Source organism: Gopherus flavomarginatus, chromosome 4 (genome assembly GCF_025201925.1).
Source record: "Gopherus flavomarginatus isolate rGopFla2 chromosome 4, rGopFla2.mat.asm, whole genome shotgun sequence".
Lineage (NCBI taxonomy): Eukaryota > Metazoa > Chordata > Testudines > Testudinidae > Gopherus > Gopherus flavomarginatus.
The window spans coordinates 122,577,118-122,589,608 of NC_066620.1; positions in this window are offsets into that span (position 1 = coordinate 122,577,118).

Sequence of the window (12,491 nt, forward strand, 5' to 3'; positions counted from 1 at the left end):
GATTAATTCCAGCTGTCTCCACTAGCCTAACGGCCTTAACTGTTTAATTGATATCAAGTGTCTTCATTGTCCTGGAGTAGCCTTTGTTTGGCTACCCAGGGAAAAGGGACCTCATCCTGAGGCTGATATATTTGCCTTTCACTACTCTTTTATAGCCTTCTGGTCTGAGTCCGTCACACAAGTAATGTTTGACGATTTTCTAATATTTTGCTCTCCCTAATACCATCTGTTTTCCCCCACAGAAAATAAAAGATGCCTCCTGAAGAAGACTTCAAGAGCTCAGTATAGCAAAAAGCTCAGTTGCAATCTAATTTGCAGCAAGGGGCAAATTGGATGGGAAAAATATCTGAAACAGAGCATAGACCGGGCTTCAGGAAGTAGCAATCTTCCCAGTGTAGAAGAAATTTAGGAGCGAAGCATAAATTATGAAAGCCCTGTTACTGAGGAATGTTGGTGCGCAGTTTAATTTCTTGATGTTAGTACATTCCAGTTATTCTTAAAATTAAAATGTTTCTATAAACTTAGAGGAAATGAATTTTTCTTATTTGCTTACATATGGCATGAATAAGTACAGATTTACAGATCCTAAAGTGCAAATTTATTGTCTTATATGACAGGGATAACTCATGCATGCAAATTGTGCATCAAAGTTATAAAATGGGCTACACATGCAATAAGCTCTATAAATTATAATGTTAATGAAAAGGTTAAACACTATGACCCACTTCACTGTTAATGGTGGAATAAAATGATGTAATGATATACTACAGTGCTGACTGACAAAAATTCAGCCAGGGAAACTGTGAAATGCAGAACTGGACACAACCTGATTCACTGGATGAAATAGACTAGTTCTTGAGGTTCTGAATATTTTATGAGAAATCCATAAAAGATTATGTTGAAACAACAGCTTTTTGTCCACAGATAAGGAAGAGTAAGAATAAATAAGAGTTCTGGAAACTTAAAATTCCTTCTATACTGTGGGAATCTCCTGCCTTTCATGGTGAATGCTATTAAAGAACACTTCCTATTTTAAACAAAAAAAAAAGGCTTTCTTCTCCTGTTAGGCAAGTGGATTTTAATGTTCTAGCGCTGTAGCAAAGTTAACCAAATTTATAGAAGGTTCAAATGAGAACATCATCATTCTGCTTCAAACTTCCAGTTGCAAAACTTCATTGTGTGATCATAAAGAAAGAAGTCATTCTGGAAGCAGAGTCTGTTTTAGGACAACATTAAGAAGTACATTTTCAAAGCATATTTCCAATTTTAATCATATGGCTGAATCTCCACACAGTGGCTCAATAGTCCAAGGCATAGTCTAAGTGCACCATGAAAGGGTTTAGACTCTGAACTGCCATAAACATTAATGGGAGTCTTTTGGCTAAATCTCTTTCCATTAAGTTGAAGATTTACCCCTCAAGATCAGATACACCTAGTGGCATTTGGACATATTAAAGTATGTTTTCAAAGGCTACTTTGCCACAGAAAAATCTAGCTGTTGAGGTTGTAAATCTTACCGAGCGTACTATGATTTATAAAGACCACTGAGTACTGCAGTAGCTATGAAAAATACACAATCCAGACAAAAAGTCCTGTGGCACTTTATAGACTCGCAGACGTATTGGAGCATAAGCTTTTGTGGGTGAATATCCACTTTGTCAGACTCATGTAATCGAAATTTCCAGAGGCGGGTATAAATATGCAGGCAAGAATCAGTCTAGAGATAACGAGGTTAGTTCAGTCAGGGAGGATGAGGCCCTCTTCTGAAGTTCAGCAGTTTCTCTTTGAAGTCTGGTCCTCACCAGTGAACTCAGCCTGGACAACGATCCCTCACTTTCACAGACCTTGGGAGACAGGCCAGTCCTCATCCACAGCCAGCCAGCCAACCTTAAGCATATTCTCACCAGCAACCACACGCTACACCATAGTAACTCTAACTCAGGAACCAATTCATGCAACAAACCTCGAAGCCAACTCTGCCCACATGTTTACGCAAGTGAAACCATCACAGGACCTAACCAGATCAGCCACACCATCACCGGTTCATTCTCCTGCACATTCACCAATGTAATATACGCCATCATGTGCCAGCAATGGCCCTCTGCTATGTACATCGGCCAAACTGGACAATCCCGATGTAAAAGGATAAATGGACACAAGTCAGATATTAGGAATGGCAATATACAAAAACGTATAGAATAACACTTCAACCTCCCTGGACACACAATAGCAGATTTAAAGGTAGCCATCCTGCAGCAGAAAAACTTCAGGACCAGACTTCAAAGAGAAATGGCTGAACTTCAGTTCATTTGCAAATTTGACACCATCAGCTCAGAATTAAACAAAGACTGTCAATGGCTAGCCAACTACAAAAGCAATTTCTCCTCCCTTGGTGTTCACACTTCAACTGCTAGAAGAGGGCCTCATCCTCCCTGATTGAACTAACCTTGTTATCTCTAGGCTGATTCTTGCCTGCATATTTATAACTGCCTCCGGAAATTTCCATTACCTGCGTTTGATGAAGTGGGTATTCACCCACGAAAGCTTATGCTCCAATACGTCTGTTAGTCTATAAGATGCCACAGGACTCTTTGTCACTTTTTACAGATCCAGACTAACCAGGCTACCCCTCTGATACTTGACAGGACTCTTTGTCGCTTTTTACGGATCCAGACTAACACGGCTACCCCTCTGATACTTGACAATTCAGACAGATTCTGTACATATTTTGGTGATAACTACAGACTGGATATGACTTCACTATTTGCTATAAAGTTGCAAATATTAGTGTGGTAGTAGATTATTTGAGTCATTCTAGATCTGTACTTCTGGAGGGTACCCATTTTGACCCCTTCACTTATCTTCACCTCACTCAAAGGTTCTCTCTGTGGCTAAGAAAGTACATGAGTATATCTTCATATGGAGGGCACCAGTGCCACTCTGAGCCTCACAGGAGTTTACTCACACAAGGTTCACCAACTAGTCCGCCACAATGGGTGAGTGTTCCCTAGAGCTCACTGCCACTAGACCACTCACGTGAGCTCTGAGGAATATTTAAAAACATAATTCCAGAAGTGCAAGTGAAAATTTCAGGGACATGCACACACAGGTACAGATTTAATACTAGTGGTGCTACAGTGGCTAACAGCTTCTGCCTCTCACAGCTTTTGCACAAAATTAATCACCCGCACTGTTGGGGTTCTGAGGTTACAAAATTATGGTTTCCTTAAAGGGACCCATCAAAACACATAATAACTGTACTGTATGACCAGTTGCTTGGAAAGTGACAACATTCTCTGAAGAAACAAAAAAGAGTTGAGTAATTGGATTTCCTTCTGTTTCAGCTGTCAGGAACACAACACTCAACACAGGAGATTGAATGTACCCACTGGAGAAGATGCAACTACTAAGTCATGGTAATTTGTTTAAGATGACCTAAAAGGAAGCTTGCCTCAAATGTCTGTGAACAACAAGTATCAGTTTATGAATGCTCTTGATTATGTTACCAATGCCTAACAAAGCAAAAGATGTGACAGAAACATACTTCAGACATTTAGGGCTGATACACAGAGATTAATGCTGATTTTATTTATACTGGGTTTACACAGTTATAGCTCTATTGACAACATTAGAGTTTTTGCTGAGTCACAGCAATGTTTCCTTCATACTACCTTCCCTCAGCAAGCAAAGTTAGAATCGTCCACATCCTAGGTGAGTACCCTGAGCTAAAGGCTATAAGAGAAGTCTGCCTTTGTTTTGTGTGGAGTTCAGCAACCTCTGAGGACACCTGCTGTATTGAGCCCCCACATAAAACTTTGGTGACCAAATGCTTATCTTACCAGGTTTATGAATTGCTCTGGCACTTAGGCAGGAGATTGGTGACCAGATGCCTAGAGGGAGGCAGCAGTGCATGTGCTTAGGCAGGAGATAGAAGCCTGGGAGACTTAAGTAGGTCTGTGTTACACAGGTCCAGAGACAAAAGTTTAGGCACTGAGTAAGTTTAGTGCCTACAAGGTTAGGCAGCTGCAGAGCAGGAGTCCTGTGGATTGCAGTGATGCCTGAAAATGGGATATCTCAGTGCCTTTGTGAATCTTACCCACAACTGCTCAGTTTGTTCAGGCAAATGTTGTTTGCTGGTGCAGCTTTCAGGGACTGCTTGAAGCCATTTGGAAAGTTAGCCTTGACCTTTCTGATCCTAATACTTACAGAACCACAACATTTCACACTGTGACTTCTTACATTCAGGAGCCCTATACACTGATACAGTGGAAAACGACAAGGAGTATCAGTATTTATTAGTAGTTACCACACTGTTATTTCAGTTACTTCCTGTTGGATAAGGAATAAGGAAAATTGTGCATTCTCACATACTGCTGGCAACTGGTGGTTTATAAATAGCAAATGTATACCTGGCTGAGATGGCCAGTGCCATTAGTATGTCTCAGTGAATGGCTTCAAAGCATGCATGACAAATGAGAGCTACAGAAAAGGATCCGTGCTATGCTTACTACTGCAGAGCAGATAATGAAGCAGCAGGCCAACTCTCAGTTTTTTGAAGGTGAGCTTTGAGTCCTGATGGCAAAACATTAAAATGACCAGTGATTCTTAAGTAATGCATTTCCTGAGTTATCAAAATTAATGATTTCATATCCGTTTTGTGATCCTTTGTTTCACTGTACACTCAATTACTTTTCACTTGGACCTTACTACTTAAACTTACTTGGCCACACTTGTGAACTGTTGACCTATCAGAGATAGTCGTACCACTAACGTATTCTTTTGCCATAGGAGCTATTTGGAAAGCAGCACTGGCACCATTACAGTTGAAGCAATGGCAGCAGCAGTAGCTGTAAAGAGCTGCTTTCAAGAAGCTATGTGGCTTGTATACCAACTTTTCAGAACTTACATACTTATGAACAATGCTACATATTTTTTACATGACAGTAGATGGGCTTTTTATATTAACCATAGATATGAAGGACTGGAAGGGACCTTGACAGATCATCTAGTCCAGCCCCCTGTGTGGAGGGAAGACCACCAACAAATACATGTAAAGCTACTGATATATGTACCTTTTCTACAGAACTCATCACAACAGCAAGAATGAGCACTCCTCTACTGACTCCAGGCCTAATGCAGTGTCCAATGAAGTGGGTTTCGGATCAGGTCCTAACTGCAGATATTTCTCCAGTTTACTGGAAGGAACACTTGGAAACAATTTGTTTTTTATAAGTAGCAAAGTCAGTCAGGAGTGAAGGAGGCCACAGGCCACTTTCCCACCATTGCAAATTAATGTTTGTGTTTACATTTAAAACTAATCTTAGGTCAGGAAAAAAACCCAGTTACTTCCTCAATTGTGTCATCTTGTTTTTCTTTTCTTTGTCTTCATAGATTTATGTCTGACAACCTCCAGCTGACTCGTAGGTGTGTACAGAGGACCCAACAGAAAGAAAATGCACAAAGAAAAGTGGAAGGTGATTCCAACAGATGACAGAGTCCTGTTAGTTCTGTCAAAAGAATTTGTTCTTTTGGTCTTTATTCCATTGTTCCTGTCAGTTTCAGGTTGGTGGCTTGGACTTTTACAGAAGTCCTTGTCAGAATAAAAGAAACAAAATTATAGAAAAGGAAACAAGGGAGACAATACTAAAAGTGTCTCAAGTTTAATTGTAAAACTGCATTTTTTTTTGTATGTATTGTTCTGGTTTGTTTTTTTTCTGCCAGTCTCAAACTGATACCTTGATGTTTGGAGATTACCACATAGGGTTACCAGACAGCAAATGTGAAAAATCAGGACAGGGGGTTGAGGGCAGGACCAGCACTAGGGGTTTTAGCACCCTAAGTGCACGGCAATTTTGCTGCCCCGCGCCCTGGTCCCGCGGCTCCGGTGGAGCTGCCGCAGTGGTGCCTGCGGAGGGTCTGCTGGTCCTCGGCTCTGGAGGAGCTGCCGTAGTGGTGCCTGCGGGAGGTCCACCGGAGCCACAGGAGCAGCCGACCGTCCGCAGGCACGACTGTAGCAGCTCCATCGGAGCCGCCTGCCACCCCCTCCAGCAAAATGCCGCCCACCAATAATCCTGGCGCCCTAGGCGATTTCCTAGGCTGCCTAAATGGAAGCGCTGGCCCTGGTTGGGGGTAATAGCAAGAAAAAGACCCCAAAATCAGAACTGTCCCTATAAAATCGGGACAGGGGGTTGGGAGTAATAGCAGCCTATACAAGAAAAAGACCCCAAAATCAGGACTGTCCCTATAAAATTGGGACATCTGGTGACCTTATTACCACAGCAGAGGTAACAGAAAAAGAGAGAAAAAGTCTTGTGAAGAGATTTTTTAAAGGCACAAAGAGGAATTAAACTTTCAGTGCGAGTTGAGTGCATAGCTGCTTTTTTGCAGTTGCAACTTTTCCCTGAAATCATAGGTTAGTGGGTTTTTTTTAAAAAAAAATCACTGAAATGCATACAAGAGCCATATTCCCCAGTGAACGAGGTTGTGACATATGGCTAGAAAGGATTAAACATCCTGCAAAATAAATAACCCTCAAAAGACAGGTGCGGAGATAATCGTGGTTTTCTGTATTTACATATGTATGAGTAAAGTCCATGATGTAATCAGCAGTCCCTGTCTATGCTGTATTCTGATAATTCAGAGATCAAAAGAACATCCTATCATTTAAATGAATTGTAAACATGGGATATCTCTATATTCCTCTCTCTTTGAGATGTATAGCAAATTATCTGTGAATGGTGAAGGAACAAGCAAATTGCCTTATGTTAATTCTATAGCTAAGTACCGATGATGGACCTCCTTCAAAGTCATGCTAAGTACCTTTTGAACTCCAACTTGTCAAAAAGGACATGAAATTTGATAAAAGATCCTTAGGTCCTGATTCTGTTATCTCAGATCTGCTTAGGCTTCATCAGGGGAAGTTTGAGCTGCAAGACCGAGGTCCCAGTTATGCTGGTATGCCCTGAATATGATATTTGGACATTGGACTATAATAATTGAACTATTTATAAAAGAACTCTTTGCAGCTACAAAGCTCACCATCTCTGCTATGAATCTGAATTGAACTCATGTCTGTATGTATATTGATCTTTTAACCATACTCTCTCTCTTTTGTTTTTTAATAAAGTTTAGTTAATAAGAATTGTCTGTAGAGTGTATTTGGGTAAGCTCTGTAATATTCAATAACCAGGAAGTAATGTGTCCAATCCTTTTAGATTGGTAGAACCTTTTCTTTTATTCGATGAAATAAGATATGATGAAAATTTAATCATATTTGATGCGGGTACCTGGATGGAGGCCTGAGCCTGGATCACTTTTGGGGAATTGTGTTATTTGGACTTCTGAGTAACCAGTAAGGTAATAAAGAAGCTGTTTTATGCTGGCTTGGTAAATCTAAGTATAGGAATATCCACCAGCTTTATGGGGACTGTCTGCCCCAATTTTTGCAGTTCACCCTAACTGAATGACCATAGCTGGTCCCACTAGGACCCCGGTCACAAGATTTTCCTCAAAAATTCAAAAGTGCAAACAACATGCATATGCTGTCCAGATATGCTAATAATCTACAAGCACCAAAGGTGTAAATACCAAGGAGGAAGAGGACTTGATAAGGTGGCTCAAGGAGCTATAACTAGGACCTTGTTTACACTACCAGGCTAAGTCAACCTTAGTTTTGTTACTCCAGCTATGTGAATAACGAAGCTGAAGTCAACATAGCTTAGGTATCTTCACTGTGCTGGGTTAATGGGAGACACTCTCCTGTCGACTTACCTTAATCTTCTTGGGGAGCTGGAGTGCCAGAGAGTGCTCTTCTGTCGATTTAGCGGGTCTTCACCAGACCCACTAAATCAACATCTGCTGCATCAATTGCAGCTGCGTTGATCTCCCCAGTAGTGAAGACAAAGTCTAGGATTGATGGGATTTAATAAAGCCAAAGAACATTTGGGCTGAAAACTCAAGAAATACTTCTTGACAGTTAATGAAATAGTCTCCCCAAGGGATGTGGCAGAAGTCTCCTGTTGCTTAGGTTATTTAATCCTAGACTGGACAAAGAACTAGAAAATTGTGAAGAAAACCATGGTAGTTGGTGGGAAATGGGCTATAAGAGGGGGTTTTCAACTATTTTGTTGTCTGGACCGTATTTTAATAGTGATGGGTTTGTGAAGCTGCTCTATACCTATTAGTGATCACACATACCACCACTACTCCTGTGCAAACTGTCTCCCCTCCTATTTTCAGTTGCATAATGTCCATCTGCTAGCTACGGCAACTGTTTGTATGGAAAAGTGATATTAGGAAAACATATGGACTTTTAGGCATCTTTTAATGTACTTAGCTCTGGAAACAAGAAGGAAAGCCAGCAACATGAGACCATCTGCAAGCATTCTGTCAATCACCCATGGTCCAGGGACCAGAGTGGTAGCCGTGTTAGTCTGTATCAGCAAAAAGAACGAGGAGTACTTGTGGCACCTTAGAGACCAACAAATTTATTTGAGCATAAACTTTCATGGGCTAAAACCCAGAGACCATAACTTGAGAACCACCAGGTTATATGGTCCAATTCCTTTTGGACTTCTGTGGTTCAAGAAAGTACAGTACAATTTTGGCAGTGAATATACCTTATTAATACATCAGTTAGAGATAACCACTTAACTCATGAGTGGAAAAGCCAGGAGCGTGTAGTGCTTAAATATCTATGATACATGGAATGAAAGGATATATTATTACCATAGCCATACACAAAGTACTCTTTTTATATGAATGTGATGGGGTATCCATCCCACACAAGGTCTGAAGGGCTACATTGGACCAATTAACCTACAGGTTTCACCTGCAGGAAAACCAGGGAATGCTAAGACCTAATTTCTGACTAAATCCAGCTGTGGGAGTAGCTGGCCAGGGTTTATAAAGAGAGTAAGTTGGCAGTAGATGGGGGCTGCAGTGATGAAGCCTGCAGTCACGCTCTTTGATATAAGGGAGAGAGTAGGAGCCCAAGAAAGGCAGAGTAAGAAGCAGTCAGATCTGAGAGGGATAGACCTAAACTGCTGGTTTGAGGGTTGCTGGACTGGAATCCAAAGGAGAGGGCAGTCAATCCAAAGCGGTGCAGTCAGCAGAGGAGATGGAAACTGCCTGAGACTTTGAGAAAGGAGACTGATAATACCCCAGAAGGGGAGGATGATAATGACTTGGCCAGAGGGCTAAGCCATGAAGGAGAGACATTTCAGCTCCTGATAAGTGAGAGAGGCACTGCAGAGTGAGTGACTGAGGCAACAGGCTGAGCGACCACTGGACAGGGTGCAAACAGAGGTGAGAATTCCCCAGATGAACCACAAGAAGGTGCTGCCAAGCAAGAAGTAACAAGACCCCATGACAACCACACAACATAATCATTTTTAATTTGGTTATATTGTCCTCTTCTCTTTTAGTTCTAAGTTTCCTTGCAGCAGTGATAGTTACAAATGGGGACAGATGGAGATTTCCACTGATGAGTTACTTAGAAAGAGGCCAGGTGCAATATTAGCAAGAATAAAAAGATCTCTTTTAGGTGAGAAAAAGTGTCTTCAGGTTGGACTTTTTTATTGAAAGCACATAGATACATTAGATGGCTTTAGCTGATTCTTAGCACCTCTCATGGCCCATTAACCATTTTTCGCCTTTGCATCTCAGTGCGGATAATTGTTATACAAGTGTTAATGGGTTCCACCACGCAGACTGTGTAGGTTAATGCGAGCTCCAAAACATTTGGAGATTTGGCAGAGAGCAAGAGAGGGATTTATTACTTTGAAAACAATACTGTTTTCCATTTGTATAGGATTCTTGGGATTTCCTCAGCAAACACTACTGCAGAAGGCAGTATACATTGTCAGAGCCAGAGGGCTGACACACTTTGTAATGAAAGATTTTCAGTCTTGTACTTGAGTCAAGCATGGTGAAAATGGGACTATAAAAGTCTCCTGTAACTAATGGAAGATGAATGGAGAATAGGAATAGAGTGGTTACACCAGTACCACCTCATCCAATAGTTTTTCTAAACATCATGCCCCAGCCAAATCAGTGTTGTCTCCATTCAGAAACCACTGTGAGTGGTTTACAGGATGTATCATTTTGAGCAATCCAGGGCATGTTTATCTTTACTTGTAAGTAACAATGTAACACATTTTCTAAGCGCTTACTGACACAAGGAAGAGAAGAGTAAGTGTACATTGCTGAGCAAGAACACATGTAGGGTACATTGTATCGGTAAAAAAGGAGACATTCATAGCAATTAGTCTGGAATTGAATCCTTGAAGGTGGTGGAGGCCAGAGAAGATGCTAAATTTGGTGCTAGTGATATTGACACCTCAGAAACCCTGCTGAAGGACACAAAGGAGAAATTATTGAACTTGCAGCTGTTGGAAGTGAAATAGAAAACTATGAATTTGTCAATATTCCCATTGCTAATTGCTTTGAATTGCTAGCAAGGAAAGTGTAATCAAGTCATCTTCTTGTATCTTCATGTAAATGGAAGTAAACGACGCAATACTTTAAACGTAATTGTGTGGGAAAATACTTGTTATGGGAAACATGTGGGAGCTAGGTTGTCAATTATAGGAGAGCTGAATTTACACTGATGTAGATTATGCTATATGGCTTGTACCTGGCTGGATGGAGTTGTCAGCATGTCCGAGGAGCTCTGGAGGTTGAATGGTTTGCAATGGGGACACCCACAATCTCAGTTAAAAGAGCTTGAAGGGATGTTATTGTCCTTTTGAAAAATAGCTTAGTATTCACTGATTATGGAGATCAAAAGTGTATTTATATAGGTAAGAAGAAATTAGGAAGCTGGGGAAAAGTTTCCTTTCTAAGTAGTATCACTTAAAAAAAACCACCCTGGACAATAAAAGATTTTGCATATCCTCTGTTCTTTGAGAGACTGTGTTATTTGAGTCTAGTGAACTACTTCATCTTTACTGTACAACGTGCATAATCTCAAACACTGGGAATAAAAAAGAAAGTTTGCACCATATAGTGGATAGAAGAAACTGTGGAGAAGAAAAGTTTAGGAGTCAGTGAACTTAAGAGTAGACATATATGGGTAAATAGTTGAATAGCAGTTACACCTAGATAAGAACTTGAATTTTTCTTCTATACCATTTGAAAGCTGGTTTAATGCAGCTAATTTTAACTTATCATTTATGAAAATAATGGAAGTGGGAAGTGCTTTCCTCTTGTTCAGCCTTGCCAGGAATTTGCCCAGTTTATACAAGAAAATTGCTGGGAAAATACTGTGCTCACTTCAGCTATCCACATGACGATCAAGGAGGAGTGGTTCTAATTTTAGTACATTCAACTTTTCCAGTAACTTAGTGTCCTTTTTGCCATAACACATTTTCTGATTATTATAATAGTTTGTAATATAGTTTGGTTTGTAAGTATGATCTCCTTCCTATGAACTTTGAAAACTGTTAAAATGCACATGATTATATCTATATGTAGTTGCCTTTTTCACAGTAACACGGTTACTGTCAAAGTTTATTTCTTCTTGACATAAACTTCAGTTTGATCGTTCAATGACAGTTTTACCCATGGATCTTTCAGAAGAAAGTTAATCAAATGTCATTGCTTTAGTACAGTGGTTCTCAAACTGTGGGTTGGGACCCCAAAGTGGTTTATGACCCCATTTTAATAGGGTATTCAGGGCTGTCTTAGACTTGCTGAAGCCTGAGCCTTACTGCCCAGAACCAAAGCTGGAGGCTGAGGGCTTCAGCTCTGGGGAGCAGGGTTCAGGTTTGTCGGAGAAAAACTCAGTTCTCGCTTTTTGTTTGGGTGCAGCAAAATCAAATACTTTATTCTAATTCCAGCAATTGCAATAGAGGGAGGGAGTGCCCTAGGACACTGGGTCGCCCCAGTCCTGGACAGGTCTCTCAACAGGTAAACAATTACAGCAAGCATTTATACCTTTGTTACAGACAGTAACAAGCAATAATATAGACAATAATGAGCAACAGCTGCATTTTGTTTATACATAGGCTATCCTGCTATCTTATTTTCCTCACATTGGGTGCCAGTCTACGTATTTAATTATCAGTGCAAGGTCGTGATAACTTCTCACACAGTTCTTTCCTACTTGCCTCACACTCTACAAATCTCACGTCATTAGGGTTACAGCTGGCCTAACTCTTGCTAACAGACTGACATGCATTAAGATCCCCTACAAATCCTTCTCAATTCTTTCCCTACTTCCACAGGTTACAGGCCTCCTGCCTGGTGTTAAAGACGTTGGCATTTGGCTTTGGCCTCCTGGCCTGAGGTAGTGCAGATTGGGCTTTGTTCCCCCTCCCCGCACACACACACCCAGGGCAGTGGAGCTCCTGGGGTCATGCAGTAATTTTTGTTGTCAGAAGAGGGTCATGGTGCAATGAAGTTTGAGAACCCCTGCTTTAGTATCTCTATCCCAGAACCTGCAACAAGACTCTCATGGGGACCTCTACTTTCTGTTGGTGTTGTCTCCT